Source organism: Ursus americanus, chromosome 7, assembly GCF_024610735.1.
Source record: "Ursus americanus isolate L20-20 chromosome 7, mUrsAme1.1.p, whole genome shotgun sequence".
Lineage (NCBI taxonomy): Eukaryota > Metazoa > Chordata > Mammalia > Carnivora > Ursidae > Ursus > Ursus americanus.
Window position 1 is genome coordinate 77923011 of NC_142133.1, and position 20000 is coordinate 77943010.

Sequence of the window (20000 nt, forward strand, 5' to 3'; positions counted from 1 at the left end):
ATCTCCTCCAGTCCTGTCCATGTTGCTGCAAATGTTGAGAAATCGTTCTTTTTGGTGGCTGAGTAATATTCCATTGTATATATGGGCCACATCTTCTTAATCCAGTCATAATATTTTCTTTCAGAGAAGCTGGATATCAAGTCAGAATTGAGGAAAGAGTTAATGCAAAATTTAAACCGTATTATAAAATTTAACCATATTGTAGCTATTCTAAATTCAGCAAAATTTCTCCAGAATTAACAGAATATTTGGAGTTGCTTTTAAATATCTAAAACATGAACTTTGAATTTTTGTATTGGCTTCTCATTGATTATATTTCTCAAAATATAATCACTGAAATTAATGTGCAAATGAAATAATGATGAACTTTTCTTTGAACTTTAGATGCAAGGCATGATCTTAGTTGTGTTCAACATGAAACAGTTTTTTTGTTTTATATTCTTTCAAAAAAGGCTATTTTAAGGAAGTTTTAATAAATGACAAAAATTTTCCTACTGGATTAAAATAAAAAATGTATAAAGATATGTCTGGAAATTTAAAAACTTAATATCAATATACTTTATGTCCTGGCCCTTATAGGTCATTTTATTATTTATTTATTTAAAAGATTTATTTATTTGAGAGAGAGCGAGAGCGAGTCAGTGGGGTAGGGGTGTTGGAGCAGAGGGAGAGAAACTCAAGCTGACTCTGTTCTGAGCAGGGATCCCAACTCGGGGCTTGATCCCACCACTCTGAGATCATGACCTGAGTTGAAATCAAGATGCGGGGCTTAATCGACTGAGCCACCCAGGCTCCTCTTATAGGTCACTTTAAGTTACAAATTTTCTAATCTGTATCTGCTAAATCCAATAGCTGTCAGTGGTTTACAAATCTAATATATAGCACTCAACTAGAGATCTTTAGAAATATTGATGTCTGGCTTCCTCCCCCCCCCAGACATTCTAATGTAATAGGTATGTGATGTGGCCTGGAGATCAGGAGTTTTAAAAGTTCCACAGGTGGTTCTCAAGTGCAGGAAAGTGTGGGAACCACTGAGATGAGAGGTGCAATATTGTAATTTAAAGATTGGCAGAGAGGGCATTGGGTCAAAAATTTTTATCTGAGGAAGAGAATACTTACTTATTTTTTTCTTGCCATATTTTTTGTGGCTCACCAAGGCTTGGATGAAGCCAGAAAGTCAGAATTATGTGTTGGAAGCCAGGATCACACCCAGGGTACTTGGTAGAAATCATGTCAGATTCTCTGATTTAGATGTCTGTAGTGGGGGCAGTACTTTGCGTTTAATCAAGCATCTCAGGTGATTGATGCAGGTTAATGTGCAGATCAAAGTTTGAGAAATTTGTAGGTGTTGCTTCTTGTACTGACTGACAAAACCGAAACCAAATAGTCGAAATCTCCTTGGCACACAAAATTGTATCTGTGGAAAAGGCTGGTGAATGGAGAAGTGCCAGATTTTCTGAAATATCAAGGGTCATCATATTTTCTTTTCTTTTTTTTTAGAGCTCCATAGGAATTAGACCGAGGTTTTTCATTTTCTTATTTTAGAAGGAAATTTGATTTGCTTTGCTGAACTTTTCTGAAGGAAGAATCAGACAAGATAGACCACATAGAAGTGAAAAACAATTTTTATTGTGATATAATATACACAGTATAAAATAATGATAGAGAAATGTTATTGCATCTTACCCTTTCATGAGAAATAGAGTCTACAGACAATTATTGGCCTAGAAAAGACATGATTTTGATGTTTCACATTTAATAAATGGTGACAGGGAAATAGTGACAGCCTGTTTAATCACTGACAGTTGATTTAATTCAGAAAGAAAAATTTCACTAGCATCTAAAGCAGCACGGTGTATGTATATTTGTGAATGTGCCTATGTTTAAAAAATAATAAAGTCACTCAAAAATTATTTTGTGGTCTCTTTCAAAGCAAGCAAAAAATAAAATGTTGTAAAATATTCAAAATCTTTATATTAAACTATTTTGAAATTTTATTTTCAGAGCAGTCTTCAAGTTATTGGTTATATAATGGTCATCTTATTAATATGTTACTGTTTAGATTTTTTAAAAATGCACATTCTTTGTAGTTATGTCTCTTCACATCATTGGAAATTAGAGGAAAACCCAGACAATTTATACATAGTGGATAAATAGTCCCTATTTTTCATTTTTCAAGTATTTGTATATTAGACTTCCTATTGTGTGGCCATTTTAGTTTTGGTGGTTAAAGGGATATGTAAGTTTTTTTTTTTTTTTAAGATTTTATTTATTTATTCGACAGAGATAGAGACAGCCAGCGAGAGAGGGAACACAAGCAGGGGGAGTGGGAGAGGGAGAAGCAGGCTCATAGCGGAGGAGCCTGATGTGGGGCTCGATCCCATAACACCGGGATCACGCCCTGAGCCGAAGGCAGACGCTTAACTGCTGTGCCACCCAGGCGCCCCATATGTAAGTATTTTAGAAATTTGAAAAAGTTTTCATTTATTGATTCTTGTGTTAATAGTTATAGCTATTAGAGGAATAGCAGTTGTGAGTTTTATCTTTTTTTTTTTTTTAAAGTATTTGGAATCTTAGCAACTCACTTTTTGTAGATTTTATCTTGGGGTTAATAAAATTGGACACACTTGCAGCCAAGGCAATATTAATTAATATTTAAGAGACTATAGGGTAACACATAATATCTTTAAAGCTCTAAAGATTTGTCACAGTTTGTTATTTAAAATGTATCCATTCTTCCCAAGTTATTGCTGAATAGATAACTAAGATGTGAAACAAATCCAAAACTGGGTGGTCCTCCTTTCACTGACTAATATACTTCTGCAGTTATCTTTAGAAGTTTGTTACATCTGATTTATTAACATTTCATTGGAAGTGTTTTTTCAATTTAGAAACATTTTACAATCTGGTCATTAGAATCCCTATTCCATAATACCTGAGCATTGCACAGGATGTTCCAACATTTCTAAATATTTAACAAAATGCAATTTAGTTTGAGACTTCATGATTTGTTATGTCATGGCCATGCTAAAGCAGCTCTGAGGCATTATTTCTGACTCTAGCTATGGAATATATAATTCATGGTTGCAATATTTAAAATTAGATTATGAATGTGTTTTGTTTTGTTAATGTTGTTATATTCTGGCTGAGGAAGAATTTAGTCATAAAAGCAAGCTGTTACAATGTAAGAGATTGCAAAAACTCACCTAACGGATTTTGCTGGTAGTTTTCTGAGAGACAATTCCTCCCCACCCCCCAAAAAGCTCTGTAAAAGCATATATTTTTGTAAAAGGGGGGAAGCTATAAAATTAAAAATTTTGGAGGCATTATTGAAGACAGATTTGTTTTCCATATTTAAGACATTCCTAGAATAGGAGAAAAACGGATGAACTAATAAAAGGAAACTCTTGTAAAAACTGGCTTGTGAAATTTCCTTCAGAGGAAGTCATAATACATTTTTAAGAAGTTAATTACTCAGGTTTTGGGGGAGAGTTGGTAAGAGGGGATTTTTATAAGTTTTAGTATAGGGAAGTTTATCTTTTAAGATAATATGGAGAATGTAAGTCTCTGGCATAATATTTTATTATGCTACTTTTTATCCTCTTGTAAACAGAATTGTTCAGTTTGGTTCAAGTTACAACAAATCTGTGAAATGGAAGTGTAAGAATCTGGAAAATAGAACACTTATTTCAAATCATTTTCTTTAAAATTCCATTAAATAAGTTCATAAAATGGATCCTGTTTAACCTGTATTAATATGTGAAAAAACAAATGAATTTCTTTAAGAATTTTTTAGTTTTTGTTTAAGATCGTAAAGGTGGAAAAAAATGAAGGGAAATGACTTGATAAATTCTTTTTTAAAGGTTTATCCATTTATTTGAGAGAGAGTGAAATAGAGTGTGCTCGTGCGCCGAACACACACACACACACACACACACACACACACACACACACACACACTTGAGTTGGGGGAGGGGCGGAGGGAGAGAGACATTCCCAAGCAGCCTCCCTGCTGAGTGCGTAGCCAGACGGTGGGGCTCAGTCTGGTGAGCTGGAGATCACTCTCACGACCTGGATGGAGATCACGAACTGAGCTGAAACCAAGAATTGCATGCTTAACTGATTCTGTAATTTTCAAGTGTATTTTTAAAAGAGAAGCAGAGTAGTATGATGGCAAGAACACTGGATTTGGAGTCCGAAAAACTAAGATTGGTATTAATTAGTTAGATGTTTTATTTATTATCTTCTTGACTGTGATAATTTATAAGACTATATCTGTCTACCTCAAGGAGATGTAAAGATTACATCCAGTGGGAAACTAACCCTAGGTATTAGTGTTCTGTAAACTGTACAGAACTTAAGCTTATTCACAGACAGTTGAAAACCTATCTGTAAAATAGCCCAAGTATATATGGCTATAAGTGTCTTCAAAAAGGTATGTGGATGCAGAATCAGTCTCCTGGTGGTAGCTTGTTTTTCCCAGCAATGGTAGCACATTATTTGGCACATATTAGGTTCTCTACTAAATCAACTGAATAAAAAATTAGTTGGCATATTTATTTTTTAATTCATGGAGGATAATTAGTTTCATTCAGTGAATATTTGTTTTTATTCATTTTTATGCTTATTATATTCCAGGTGTCAATTTTTCCCAGCTAAGGTATATTCTTTCATATATTTTTTTAAGGTGTATTCTTTTAGAATTGGTATGATATTGAACTATGAAAACAGAGTCTGATGTTCTTATGTGTTGTTAAATTTCAGAAATCCTGATTTATAAATATTAGGAAAAGTCATGACAAAATTTTTAAGCCTTTGTGTTATTCACTTGCAAAAATGTTAATCATGCTTTATATAAAGTTTAAAGGAGCATTTGGGTTTTACCAAAAGTTTTTAATCTGTGGCATGAATTTAGCAACTATTGGCCTACTTTTAGTAACAAAAGTGAGCTGAGAAACAACTTCAAAGAATGGTTTGGAAGATGTAAACTGCAGGTATTATGCTGTATTACCTCTGATACAGATTCTGGTCTGTAGGCATACCAGGGTAATTATAATTTAATCGTGTAGAAAAATATTTAAAAGTAGCATAATAATGTATGTTATGATCATTCTGTATTGATGGGTACTGTAATCAGTAACTACTTAATATCCTTGGATCATGTAATTTCCAAATTTCCTGATTTAGGGGTTTAGGATCTGGCTAACAGAGTAGGCTAATGTAAATCTATTGTCAACTCTTTAACCTCATGGAGTAAGAATTTGTATTTCTATAGACTAAGAAAAACTGAATTAGCATCCAGGCATAATTAAAATGAAGATAGGGAGAAGTTTGTATGGGAATAGCAACCGTTATGATGATACATTATATACTTTCCCTGTTGTGGCATTTATGAATTAGAAAATGAGTTTTATCTTTTTTTTTTTTTTTAATTTGTATCTGAGTGTTTTTTCTTAGAATAGAGAGACTTCAGCATAGACTGTTTTCTATCTTGTGGTTGGTCTTTTGCGCTCAGGTGCCTATCCCTCTCTCTCCTCCATTAGAAATAAAGGGAAGGGGTTTTTGAAGGTCCCCATGATAAGGGGACAATAGCAGGGAAAAGTCTTCTTTTAATTTTTTTTAAGTAATCTCTACACCCAGTGTGGGGCTCGATCTTACAACCCTGAGATCAAGAGTTACATGCTTCTCTGATTGAGCCAGCCAGGACCACAAGCAGGAAAAAGTCTTGATGGGATATATGGCTCACAGATGATGGGCTTTGGGGAAATAGACTTATCTTCAGAGATGTGAAAAGGAAGAGGGTGAACAGGACCAGGGGTAGAGGCAATCATCTTTTCACCAATGACTGAATAAATATACCGTCTTCTTTTATTTATACCGTCTCTAACGGGAATGCTCCCTCTTATTCTTGGTTTGTCAACTTAAAAACCAAACAGAACTTCATTTTGAAAATTACAAAAGTAATATATGCCTATTTAAAAATGAAAATTACAGAAGTGAATATAAAATATAAGTTCTCTCTTAGCCCTTTCTCCTTGATCTCAGTCTTCTGAAACAACCACTTTACAGCACATCAGTGTATGACTTTCCTTGTGTGCGTAACAGTGTATACATACAACAATGGCGTATCATTTTCCTTTTTTCCTTGCATATAAAAAGCACGAATACTTACAGGGTTTTGTTTTTGTTTTTTTTAATAACCAAAATGCATCTATAACGTATCTGTTGTATTTGCTTTTTAAATTTATTTGGAAACCATGCAGTCAATTTATAATTCATCTAGTTTTTTTCTCTGGATTTGCCATAATTATTTTACTGTTTCAGTATTGATAGACATTTAGGTGGTTTTTTTCTGTTATAAACATTGCTGCAGTGAACGTCACTAATTTTGTGCATATATGTGAATATTTCTGTAGATTTCTAGAAATGGGATTGTTAAAGCATGTGCACATTTAAAATTCCAAAGTAATCCCAATAGTGATGAGAATACACATATGTCTCTATCTTTGCGAGGTAAATATCATTGGCCTTTTGCATTATTTGCCAATCTCAGGGTGAAAAAAAGCCAGTATCTCCTTTTGTTTTAATATATATTTCAATATTTGATTACTAATGAGATTGAGCACTTGTTGTTAGTCATAGTTTTAATTCTTTTTAAAGATCCACCTCAAATTTATTTTCTCTGTGAGGTCCTCTGTAATTCCTACTTACCCCTTTCCCTAACTCCAGGCAGTGACTCTTTGCTCTGCTCTCATAGCACTCTCTGTTGTGATTAGAATCATTATGTATTATGATTATTTACTTATTATATATCAGATCAGGAGCTCCCCTATGATTGTGACCATGTGGTAGTCATTATTTTTCTAACTTTCATGTCACGGTTTATTGGAAATTTGGGAATTAAAACCTAGTTTTTAGGGTAACAGGGCATAAATGCTTTAAAGATAATTTCTTTTTTTTCCCCTTTTAGTTTTATTGAGATATAATTGATGTACAGCACTGCGTAAGTTTAAGATATACAATATAATGGCTGGACTTAAGTATATTGCAAAATAATTACCACAATAAGTTTAGTTAACATTCATACCTCATACAGTTGTGTAGTATTCATCTTTATGTCTCTGCCCAGTAACTGGCACAGAGCCTATAGAATTTAGTGTTGTTTAGGAAGTTTTATCAAATGGTTAGTCTGATTCCCAACTGAGAGTCTATATGTAAGATTTGCTGCCTTCTTTTTTGGAGGAGGGGGAGGGTTGGCTCTTAATGGTAATGATTCTAGTACATCCCTTTATTTTACAAATGAAGAATTAAATCTAAAGGAGGAATGTTTTATCTGGTTAATGAGATATTTTTATTCTTTATCATACCCTACTATGTGTTGTGAAACAGTGCAGCTCCAAACAGGGTTTTTTGGTTTTTTTTTTAATAAATTTTTTATTTTTATTTTTATTTTTATTTTTTTTGATGTAAAGTTCGATGATTCATTAGTTGCATATAACACCCAGTGCACCATGCAATACGTGCCCTCCTTACTACCCATCACCAAGTCTATCCCATTCCCCCACTCCCCTCCCCTCTGAAGCTCTCAGTTTGTTTCTCAGAGTCCATAGTCTCTCATGCTTCATTCCCCCTTCTGATTACCCGCCCTTTCTTTATCCCTTTCTTCTCCTACTGAACTTCCTAGTTCTTACGTTCCATAGATGAGAGAAATCATATAATTGTCTTTTGACTTATTTTACTTAGCATTATCTCCTCCAGTGCCGTCCATGTTGCAGCAAATGTTGAGAAATCGTTCTTTTTGATAGCTGAGTGATATTCCATTGTATATATGGACCACATCAGCATTGTCCACAATAGCTAAATCGTGGAAGGAGCCAAGATGCCCTTCAACAAATGACTGGATTAAGAAGATGTGGTCCAAACAGGGTTTTTTTATAAAGGTCAAGGATGGATATTGATTTTTACTATCTAAGATAGATGGCGAGCTTTTCTCAGTTCTTACAAACCAAGCCTAACCAATGGGCTTTTGCCTAATAGTCTTAGCATGTAGCCTTAAACCAATATAAATTATCCAAACTTCATTTGACTCCTTCCAAAGAGTTAGGACTCTTATGATGCACTAGATATAGACTTTCCTAATTGCAGGCACTGGCTAACTCCTGAGAGACCTGGTGTCTTTTCTTTTAGAGAACTCTTGATCCACCTCAAATTTATTTTCTCTGTGAGGTCTTCTACAGTTGCTACTTATCCCTATCCCTAACTCCAGACTTCACAGTTTCCTCATCTCTAGTGGGGATCTTCACTTAACTCAATTACTTACTCCCATGAAACTACTTTGGGCCTTACCATTCCCTGAAATCAGCTTTAACCTTTGAGATAATTTATTCAAACATTCTCTTCCTGAGCTCTTATCCTTTCATTAAACCTATTCATTGATGCTTTTGAGATCTGCAGTTCCTTGACACCTCTGTCCACCAAATGCTTCCTTTATAAGCAGGCAAGAATCCATTGTCCATCACTTCAGAACTCTTGCCAGAATTCTCAATTTGCTTGCCCTGTTGAATTTGTATCCTATGCATTTGCACCTAGATTTTGGATCAGTTTGTCTCTCTGGCTTATACAAAAGGTGTTTATTGAGCACTGATGGAGGAAAAAATTACTACCCAGGTTAGTAGTACTGTGAATTCATGGTCTCTATTTCTTGTAAGAGCTTTCAAGGTGGCAGAGCAATTCTGTCATTCTCCATAGGGTCTGTTTTATTTATTTATTTTTAAAAAGATTTTATTTATTTATTTATGTGACAGAGCGACAGCCAGCGAGAGAGGGAACACAGCAGGGGAGTGGGAGAAGAAGAAGCAGGCTCCCAGCGGAGCAGGGAGCCCGATGCAGGGCTCCATCCCAGGACCCTGGGATCACACCCTGAGCTGAAGGCAGACGCTTAACAACTGCGCTACCCAGGCGCCCCCATAGGGTCTGTTTTAAACATTCTTTTCTTTCTTTGAGCAAAGTATGCTCCCAGATGGTCTTCTCACTTCATGAGAAAATAGAAGCTATCAAAAGGAGATCCCTTAAATTTCGTGTTACTTGACTCACCCGTTTATCTCTTCTGTACCATTTGTTCTTCCTTTTCCTTCTGTTTCAGTTGATGAAGTATCCATCATTCTGTCTGAGGCTGATTCTCCAACTGTGCTTTGGATCTCATTCTCTCCTTTTGTTGATTAATTCTATTTGTCTTTCATCTCTCTCTTAATTTGGATTATTTTTCATTTGGCTAAACTTGTTCAAATGTCTCAGCTAAAACAAATAACCAAATGACCCTTAGAAAGAAATGTCAGTTCTTTCTACCTTTTGCCCCTCCCCTCACCAGCAAAACAAATTCTGCTGTCTCACTTTCTGTTCACTGTATGCTATAATCTCCCTCCCATTCTGTCCCATCACTAACACTGCTCACTTCAAGATTATGCTGATTTCCTTGCTGCTAAAACGATCATTTTATCCAATGTTCAGAAGTACTTGACACTTCTCAAATTGCTCCGTTGGCTTCTATGACAGTACTCAGAGCATCTCCAGCTGTTTGTCTCAGGCTCCTTTGTTTTCTCTTCCTTTGCTAAATGGGATTCTTGCTTTCTTCTTATTATTATTTTTATTCATTCTTTGCCTTCTTCTTAGCTTGTGTCTATTTCTAGGACTTTCTTTATCATCTGTATGTTGATGATTTCCATTTTTCCACCTGAAAGCTTGCCTCTGAGCCTTAGGCTCATACATCAGCTTGCTACCTATAAGACATCTCCACTCAGATATACCACAGATACTTCAAGATCAGTATATCTACAATATTTTTTCCCCCTTTGCTTTCAGATCTCCTTCATTTTCTAGGATTAGTGATTCTGTTATCCATCTGGCTTGGAACGAGCCAGAAATCTGACTATTTGGGTATCTGTCATCTTTGACTTCACATTCAGTGCCACCAGATTCTGTCAGTGTTATCTCTAACATATGATTCATTTCTCGCCCATCTGACTGCTACTTTCCCACTTCAAGTGACCATCACATTTTTCTTAGGTTGTTGCAGTATTCTCTTCCCCATTGTTCTTTCCTAGCTCCTATCCATTTTCTACTCTCCAACCAAACTACTTATTATAAGATGCAGATCTAATCCTATTATTCCCAAACTAAAGTACTTAAATGACTAATTTCCCATTTATTCAGGGAAAATTTCAAAATACTCAAGTTTCTTACAAGATTGTTAATGACCTGACTTTTCCGGCCCTATCTCTTATAACTTCTCTTCTTCCTCCCAATTTCTACCCCTATTAAATAACTTCATTTGAAGCTGCTTTCTTCCCATTTCCAGGCTTTTTTTTTTTTTTTTTTTTTAACATGTAGGTTTCTCTGCCTGGAATGAAAATGCTAACTCCCCAAATATTACTAATATGCAGTATTTGGAAATACTTTTGCCTCATTGTACTTAGTTTGCTTTGAACCCAAACTTTGGATGAAGAAGACAAATATGTATTTACAATGTTTTTTTTCAAAACTGACCTGGCTATGTATTTAATTATGGATGGATGGTTTATAGAACTCTAACTCCCCAAATATTACTAATATGCAGTATTTGGAAATACTTTTGCCTCATTGTACTTAGTTTGCTTTGAACCCAAACTTTGGATGAAGACAAATATGTATTTACAATGTTTTTTTTCGAAACTGACCTGGCTATGTATTTAATTATGGATGGATGGTTTATAGAACTCAAAAGAGGATTTCCTTAGAGGACTGTTCCAAGGAGGGGTTGCTACTGTGAACTCATGCTTCCTGTGAGATTTCTGTTGTGAGAGGTGTGTATAAAATATGGTTAATGGAAAATGGTGATATAAATGCTGTATATAAAACTTCCTTTAAACTGTAGAAGATATTTTGAATTTTTTAAAATTCTTAATGATAAATACTTGAAACTTAGCATATTGAATAAGTGTTTTTTTATGATGTATCATTAAAGTTATTGTCAATAGCAATAATAGTAACATGGTTAGCAAGATACAGTTCTCGTGCTTGCTTCGGCAGCACATATACTAAAATTGGAACAATACGGATATGATTTAGCATGGTCCCTGCTCAAGGATGACATGCAAATTCGTGAAGCACTCCATATTTTTATCATTATATTGTACACTTGAAACTAATATAACACTGTATGTTAATTGTACTGGAATTTAAAAAAAAGACACATAGTAGATCTTACTATATGCCAGGCACTGTTCTGAAGTGCTTTATTAATTTGTTAGATTTCTGTTTCATTTTCTAGTCACATCAAAATGACATGTTCTTTAAAAATATTCTCTTTAGAAATCCTTAGTTTCAAACATTTAAAAAATATTGTGACCCCTTCCAAGTAGAATAGAGTTAGTTGCCCATTTTTTTGCAGGCATAATGAAAAATGTGTTATCTGTCAGTGTTAAAGTCATTATTAAAGTAAAAAAGTCTGAGTAGCCTGTATCTATCAGTATAAGCTAACAAATTCTTTCAGTAAAGGTTTTATTTAGTCTGTAGTGAAAAGATTTAGCATCTTAGCATTTTTGTATGTTGTCTCATATGTTAGAACAATCTGTGAAATATATGGAGCAGATAATATTCTTCCTAGTTTCCTGAATGAGGACACTGAGGTTTGGAGAGGTAAAATAATTTGCTCAAAGAAATGCAGCCAGTAAATGGCAGAACTATAAAAGGATCTGTACCTTTAGAGTTCTAAGGTAACGTTCTTTTCTTTTCTCTCTCTTTTTTTTTTTTTTAAGTATGTTTCACACCCAGCATGGAGCCCAATGTGGGCTTGAACTCAAAACCTTGAGATCAAGACTGAGCTGGGTCAAGAGTCAAATGCTTGACCGACTGAGCCACCCAGGTGCCCCCTTTTCTCATTTTTATGCTTATTTCCTAAAGCAAAAACTTGAAGCTCTGTGTAAGAAATTGGTAACCATTATTTTTGGACAAGTTGAATAGATATTTTAGAAAATTAATTGATATAAAATGTTGTAAACATTAAAAGGATTTCAGATTTTAGAATATCTTTTAAATCTGATTTTTCATCTTACTCTCCTGAGAATCTTCTTAGGTTCAGGTTGAGCTTCTCCAAAAATGAGTTGTTTGGTTTTAATCTTCCTTAATTAATTTTTTTAATGCCTCCAAGTGGAGAGAATAATTAACTTACTAACATGGAATTGTTTCATTGTATATGGAATCTTGAAAAGTACCATGCTCTATCTTCAAAACACATCAACTGCTTTAGCTGGGAAACTCCTCCCCCCCATATGTATTATGAACTTTTTTTTTTTTGGAAAAAAATTTTTTAAAAAAGATTTTATTTATTAGAGAGAGAGAAATAGAGAGCAAGCATAAGCAGGGAGAGTGGCAGGTAAAGGGAGAAGCAGGCTCCCTGCTGAGCAAGGAGCCCAATGCAGGACTCAATCCCAGGACCCTGGGATCATGACTGGAGCCGATGCTTAACCACCTGGGCCACCCAAGCATCCCTATGAATATTTCTTTTGGTAACATTTCTTCCTTCATAGAAGTAATAACTATTTAACAAAGACAATATAGAGACAGTATAACAAGGTGTTTAAGGACTCAGGCTCTGGAGTCATATTTGGGTTTTTTTTTTTTGTCCTTAACTGTGTCACCTTATGAGTCGCTTAACATTTGAACCTATGAGTAAAATGGAGGATAATAATAATACTTCCTTTATAAAGTTAAGTTTAAATGATGTAATCTAAAGCACATAGTGACAGACATGTTGTAAGCCTTTAACAAATGCCAGATGTTTGTTTGTTTATTATTGTGGTAAAAAATGCATAATATATGATTTACCGTCTTAACCATTTCTGAGTGTACAGTTTAGTAGTGTTAAGCACATTCACATTGTTTTACGACAAGATCCAGAATTCTTTTCATCTTGTGAAACTCTGAACTCCGTACCCATTATGGGGCACCTGGCTGGTTCAGTTGGTGGAGTATGGGACTCTTGATCTCAGGGTTGTGAGTTCAAGCCCCACATTGGGTGTAGAAATTACTTAAAATAAAATCTTAAAAAACAAACGAACAAAACAAAACTCCATTCCCATCAAAGAACAAGTTTTCATTCCCTCCTCCCCCAGCCCCTGGCAACCACCCTTCTACTTTCTGTCTCTATGAATTTGACTGCTCTAGGTACCTTATATACGTAGAATTGTATAGTATTTGTCAAAGGCTTATTGCACTCAGCATAATGCCCTCAAGGTTCACCCATCCATATTGCAGCATATGTTAGAATTTCTTTCTTTTCCAAGGCTGGGTAATATTCCATTGTGTTTATATATGAAATTTTGTTTATCCATTTATTTGTAGATGGACATGAGTTGCTTCCACCTTTTGGCTGTTATGAATGATGCTGCTATGAACACAGGTGTACAAATATTGGAGACCCTACTTTCAGTTCTTTTCATTGTATATCCAGAAGTGGAATTGCTGGATCATGATAATTCTATTTTTAATTTTTGAGGAACTACCAGACTGTTTTCCATAGTGGCTGCACCATTTTACATTCCAATTAGCAGTGCACAAGGATTTTAGTCTCTCCACACCCTTGCCAGTACTTGTTATTTTAAGGTGTGTTTTTTTTTTTTTTTCATAGTGGCCATCCTAATAAGTATGAAGTTCTTCTCATTCTTATTTATTTTTCTTCTGCTTATAGGCTTAAATTGTCCTTTCTCAGGTTTTTCCTCAGGAAACTTAAATTATTGGATTTAGGTCTTCTTTTTTCCTAAGTTTGCATTTTTTGGTATAAATTTTTCTTTACTGCTTTTGCTGCCACCCACAAATTTTGATAAGTCGTAATTTCATTTTTATTTAGTGACTCCTTAATTTTTGAAAGGTATTTTTGCTGTATATTGTATTCTAGGTTGATAGTTTTTGTTTTACTTTTGGTACTTTAAATATGTTGCTTCACTATCTTCTGACTAGCATTATTCCTCTGTTCATAGTGTTTTTTTTTTTTTTTCTAGTTTCTTTTTCTGACTGGCTTTAATCATTTGATATGCCTGTTGTTGTTTTCTTCATGCTTCTTCGTTTTAGCTTTGGTTGAGCCTCTTGATCTGTATAGTTTTTAGTTTTTATCAGGTGTAGAGAATTTCTAGCCTTTATTTCTTCACATGTTTTTTTTCCTTTATTTTTCCCCCTCTGGTGACTTCTAATTATATGTACATTAGGTTCCTTCATGTTGGCCCACAACTTACTGAGAGTCTATCTGCTGTTTTTAGTTTTCTTTTCCCCTCTGTGTTTCATTATGGATAATTTCTGTTGCTATGTCTTCAAGTTCTCTTGTCTTTTCTTCTGCAATTTCTAGTCTCCTGTTGGTCCCATCCAATGGATTTTTCATCTCACACATGATATTTTTTTATCTCTAGATTTTTGGTTTGTGTCCTTTTTTATGTATCATGTCTCTACTTAGCATTTTCAGTATTTTCTAAATCTCTTATTTATCATGGTAAAATATGTATAACATGAAGTTTACCATTCTAACCACTTCAGTGATACTAAGTACATCCACAATATTGTGTAACCATAACCACATCTATTTTTTTAAAGCAGTTTTTGTCGCTGTATATGATTGACCACATGAGTAGTATTGGCTTATGGAATGTGAACAAAAGGGGTTTATGAATAGTGTTGAGGAAGAGTCCTTTGGAGAGCTTATGTATCTTTTTTTGTCGTTTCTTTTTAATGACTGGTATTGGTGCTTGCTGTCCCCACATCGTCAGGTTGGAGCAGTATATTCAGGTTGATGGCAACAAAGCTGAGGAGCCTGGATCTCTGATGATTGTGGGAGCTGTTATATCCACATTTAATTTTTTGGTTTTTTTTAATGGTACAAATGGCCTTTGTTGTTTGAATGGGAAGTGAAAGAGAGGAGGGGATTTGACAGCTCCAGCTCCTGGGACAGCAACAGATTACACCAGTGTCCTTCAAAAGGACCCTTAACTGTTTTAGGGCAGACATAAAGTTACTAAGGGGCATTTTCTGTCATTTACAGCTGAACCCAAGTCAAGTTGATGCTTAAAAATTACCATCACTGGGCACCTAGGTGGCTCAGTCGTTTGGGCATTTGCCTTTGGCTCAGATCATGATCTCAGGGTCCTGGGATCGAGTCCCGCATTAGGCTCCCTGCTCGGTGGGGAGCCTGCTTCTCCTTCTGCCTTCTGCTCCCCCACCTGTGCTCTCCCTTTCTCTCTCTCTGTCAAATAAGTAATAAAATAAAATAAAAAGCTGTCACTTCTTTAATATTGTCAGAGAAATAAGGTTTTTATTTATTTATTTTTAAGTTTTTCTTTATTTGAGAGAGAGAAAGAGTGTGTGTGTGAGAGAGCACAAGCAGAGGGAGTTGCAGAAGGAGAGGGAGAAGCAGGCTCCTCGCTGAGCAGGGAGCCCAATGCAGGGCTCCATTCCAGGACCCTGAGACCATGACCTGAGCCGAAGGCAGACAATTCACTGACTGAGCCACCCGGGTTCCCCAGAAATACAGTTTTTAGAAATGTGTAGTAAAGGGCAACTTGTTTTTTTAGTAGCTTTTAAAAATTAATAACTCTCCTTCATTAGAATTCCTTTTATGTGTGTACTGTGTTTTATAGACATTTTATTTTCTTCTTGTGTTTTTCACAACATTCCTGTGCAATGTTGTATTATTGTCTCTGTTTACTGATGTTATTGAGGTTTAAAGAAGGAAGTTATATAACTCAGTAGTAGTGATGGAATTCATATTCTGTTTCAAGTCTGTCTGGCTTCAAATCACACACTTTTTTCACTAAGCCATGCCTTTTCTTTTATATTTTATTTCTGAGACAAGTCTGGTTGGTAAATTAATCTCTTAGGAGGTACCCTGTACCAGTGACTAAATTAATTGTTTCAGGTAACTTATTTCTTTTGCTTATTAGTGAAGAATGAGAAGTTAAAATAAACTTTCTGAATCTGTAAAGTTGAAAACCACCATAAACCCTAGACTAGAAGTGATTCGATCTTAAGGTTTATATTGTAGATGATGGTTATTCTGAAGGCCTCAACCTAGCGTTTAAGTCTCTCAAGTATGCTAGTGTCCTTCATCAGTTAAAGGTTTAGTTTTAGGTATGGTTAGCTATAAATTGCTGTACTTATGATCTGAGGAAAACAGCTTGAATCTTCTAGTCTATTCTAAGTTTCTTAATTCATTAAGAAATTTTGATGCATTTTTGGTTTTCATTCTCATCATTTTGTTTTAGTCTACTCTTCTTGGTCTGTAATGACATAATAGCATTCACGGGACAAACACATCACACCCTAGGAGCAAAAGAGTGCCAAGATTTACTTGAAATTTATGATCATATAAAACATTTACTTAAAGAAATTTAATTTTTATAATCTGTTATGGCAGAATACTTTTAAAGCCTGGGTGTTCCAGAACCTGTTTAACCTGTTGTCTCTTAAGTGAGACCAAGACTGACTGCATACCTGAAAAAGAAATTCACTGGTGGAAAAGACAGATGCCAGAACTATTGAGAATAAGTCCTTGTTTGTGTAACCTTTTAGTTTGTTGAGTCTTGCCTTTTTTGGAGTACAGGAAATTAAATGCTATGGAAAAATTTGCCATTCCCAGCTGGTCACATGTTCACTGTGCTATAGTCTTTTCTCTTTCTTTCTTTCTACATTTATTTACTTTTTGAGAGAGAGACAAAGATGTCTGTGTGTGAGGGGCAGAGGGAGAGAGAGAATCTTAAGCAGACTTCTCGCTGAGTGTGGAGCCCATGCAGGGCTCCATCTCAGGATGCTGAGATCATGACCTGAGCCAAAACCAAGAGTTGGGTGCTTAACTGACTGAGCCACCCAGCATGATTTTTCTCTTTAGTGATTGACAAAGTGTAGATTTAAATTTAACAAAGGAAATAATTAAAACTGTTAATACTCTACCTACAAATGTATAAATTCTGAATTTTCTTCAGCTATAAGATCTACTACCCATTTTGTCCCCTTCCGCTAACCTCTGTTAATCGGATACATGTAGGAATTTTTTTTTTCTCCTTTTGCTTTCACAGTACTTACCTACTTTTCCAATTCCTCAAGTTTAAGTGCTACCAGTCGAGGGTAGTTTTACTGAGTAGTTCTTTGTTGTTGTTGTTGTTGCTGTTAAAGTATAGTTGACCTGCAATGTTGTATTAGTTTCAGGTGTACAACATAGTGATTCGACAATCCATTCCATACATTATGCAGTGCCCAACATGATGAGTGTAGTTATTATCTGTTACAAAGCATAGCTATTACAGTATTATTGACTATATTTTTCCTGTGCTATACTTTTTATCCTGGTGACTTTTTATTTTATAACTCAAAGTTTGCACCTCTTAATCCCTTTTAAGAGAGCTAAGAATGTATCTAAAAACACCTATGGTCAATGTGGTAGCTATTAGCTACATGTGGCTAAATTAATTAAACTAATTAAAATAAAATAAGTTCAGTTCCTCAGTTGCACTAGCCTTATTTCAAGTGTTGGGTAGTCACATGTGGCTAGGGGCTGCCATATGGGATAGCACAGATAGAGAACATCTGTTGAGTATATGAAATGCAGCTAATCAAATTGTGATCTGAAGAAAGTACCCAGTGTGATCTTTATTACTTTAGTTATGTTACTTAACTTTAAATTTTTTTTAAAGATTTATTTATTTATTTTAGAGAGAGAGAGAGCATTAGTGGAGGGAGGGGTGTATGTGAGGGAATCTTCAAGCAGACTCCCCACTGAGCCTGATGCGGGGGCTTGATCTCACAACCCATGAGATAATGACCTGAGCTGAAACCGAGTCAGACATCATTAACTGACTGAGCCACCCAGGTGCCCCAGTTATGTCATTTAATAATGTAGTTATTGGTCTTAATTTCTAGCAGAGGTTGTTTAGAAAAGTGAGGTCTTTTATTTCTCTCAATCTTTTCTTACCAGTCTACATTTTTTTAAAAGATTTTTTTTTTATGTATTTGAGAAAGAGAGAGAGAGAAGGAATGGGGGAGGGACAGAGGGAGAGTGATAAGTAGTCTCCCGGCTGAGCAGGGAGCCTGATGGGGGGCTCAATCCCCGAACTCCAGGATCATGACCTGAGCCGAAGGCCGACACTTAACCAGCTGAGCCACCCAGGAGCCCCACCAGTCTACATTTTGATGAAACTTTTTTGGTTATATTTTCAGGGAGTTTGGCAGAGTGTTATACAGTGTTATTTAGTTAACAGATAATAGGATTTGCGCCTTGTTTAAATGGCTTGCCAGAAAATACTATGGATATCTTTGTAGATGTTTATTACATTCCTGATTATAGGAGTAATATGTGGTTATTATAGAAAATGGGAAAATGTAAAGAGTAAAAAATAAAAACTTCTAGCTACCCAAAGATAATTACTCCTGCTGTTTTTTTTGCTATTTTCATAATTTTGCTAATTTAATTTTAATTTACCTCATATTCAATTTTGTCTTTAACATGATATCATAAGGATTTTCCTATGATATTGTTAACTTTTTTTCTTAAACTTTTAAACAGATGTACCACAATATTGAATGAAGTGTTTCCATCCTTAACCATGCTCCTGTTGTTGGACATTATGTTCTGTGTAATAGTGCTCTCTGTTTTGTAGCACTGATTAAAGGGTATGTATGTTCTGTAACTTCTGTAACTTGAATATAATTCTTAAAATTTTTTTTTACCCTTTATAGTATGTATTTGGTTTGAGTTTATGCCTTCTACTAGAGTATAAGCCATTTGAGTTTAAGGACCATGCCTTGATTACCTTAGATTTTTTTTGCAAAGAGATAGAATATAAAGTTATTTTAGTTATATTTATATTTCCAGTTTATAGCACTGTGCTTGGCATGTAGTTACTCATTTAGGTTTAACAAACTGAATGTATTTACTATTTTAAAAAGTACTTGTTTAAATTATCTCCACACCCAGCATGGGGCTTGAACTCCTGACGCCGAGATGAAGAGTCGCTTGGTCTTCTGACTGAGCCAGCCAGGTCTCCCTGACAAATTGAATTTAGATAAGTGGCTTTTCCCTTTTCATAGATTTTGCCTATAGACGAGAATATGCATAAAATTTTAATAAAAGCATAATTCAGCTTTTTGGACACAGTCCTTGCTGTAAGGAACAATAGTCTCATTTGTAATTGCGTCCCCCCCCCCCCTTTTTGCACCTCTTTTCTTGGAAGAAAGTTTTTGGCTATGCCATTTAAGGAGATGAATAATTTTTCAAGGAATTCATATTTAAGCATATTTGCCTGTCTTTATCATATGCCACAATATGGTTTAGCTATTTGGAGAACATCTTTAGTGGCAAACACAAAATGGTGAATCATGGGTGCTGGGATACTGGCCAAATTTAATTATGATATAGCTTCCTAACTTTTATAAGTTGATTTCAACAATGTCGTAATAAAAAGAACCATGAAAAGCAAAGCTAATAATATGTATAGTTAATATTTTGTTTATCTAAACTTACTGGATTTGATGATATATAAAATGTCAAGGATATGGGACCTATTTTATGCAAGAAATATAGCATGGTATATGTTGAACATTATTTTGGTGCCAGCAAATGTAGTTCTTAACCACTCTTGAGATATTTTAAATATGCTTAATGTACTGTGTTTCAGTGAATAATAGTAATTAAAAAGCCAGTATATGTGAAGTCTGAATCAGTTCCTTTATAGACCACATAGCCAAAACACATAGTCAAAATCAGCATAGAGCAGCATATCCAAAGGCATTTGTGGTAATGTTTTTAATTGCTACACCGGACTACGAGGAGAGCACCATTGTTATTCTGAAGTGCAAATTACTGACTGAATAGTTTTTCCAGTTCATTTTTAATGTCGTAATTTGTTTTAGTCTTTCAACAGTATATCCTTTTCGTATTTCTATGTTAATACATTCTACTTCATTCTTCTTAATAGCTCTACAGTATTCCA

General features: G+C 35.0%; 1 protein-coding gene and 1 non-coding gene across 2 annotated transcripts in view; both read left to right on the forward strand.

The window, feature by feature from the left end:
- Window positions 1-20000, forward strand: part of ROCK2 (Rho associated coiled-coil containing protein kinase 2) — a 133839-nt gene that overhangs the window by 13009 nt on the left and 100830 nt on the right. The gene's annotated exons all lie outside the window — the stretch shown is intronic.
- LOC123778588 (U6 spliceosomal RNA) lies at window positions 11049-11156 on the forward strand. The gene has a single exon (XR_006775955.1). It is a non-coding gene; the product is annotated as a U6 spliceosomal RNA (small nuclear RNA).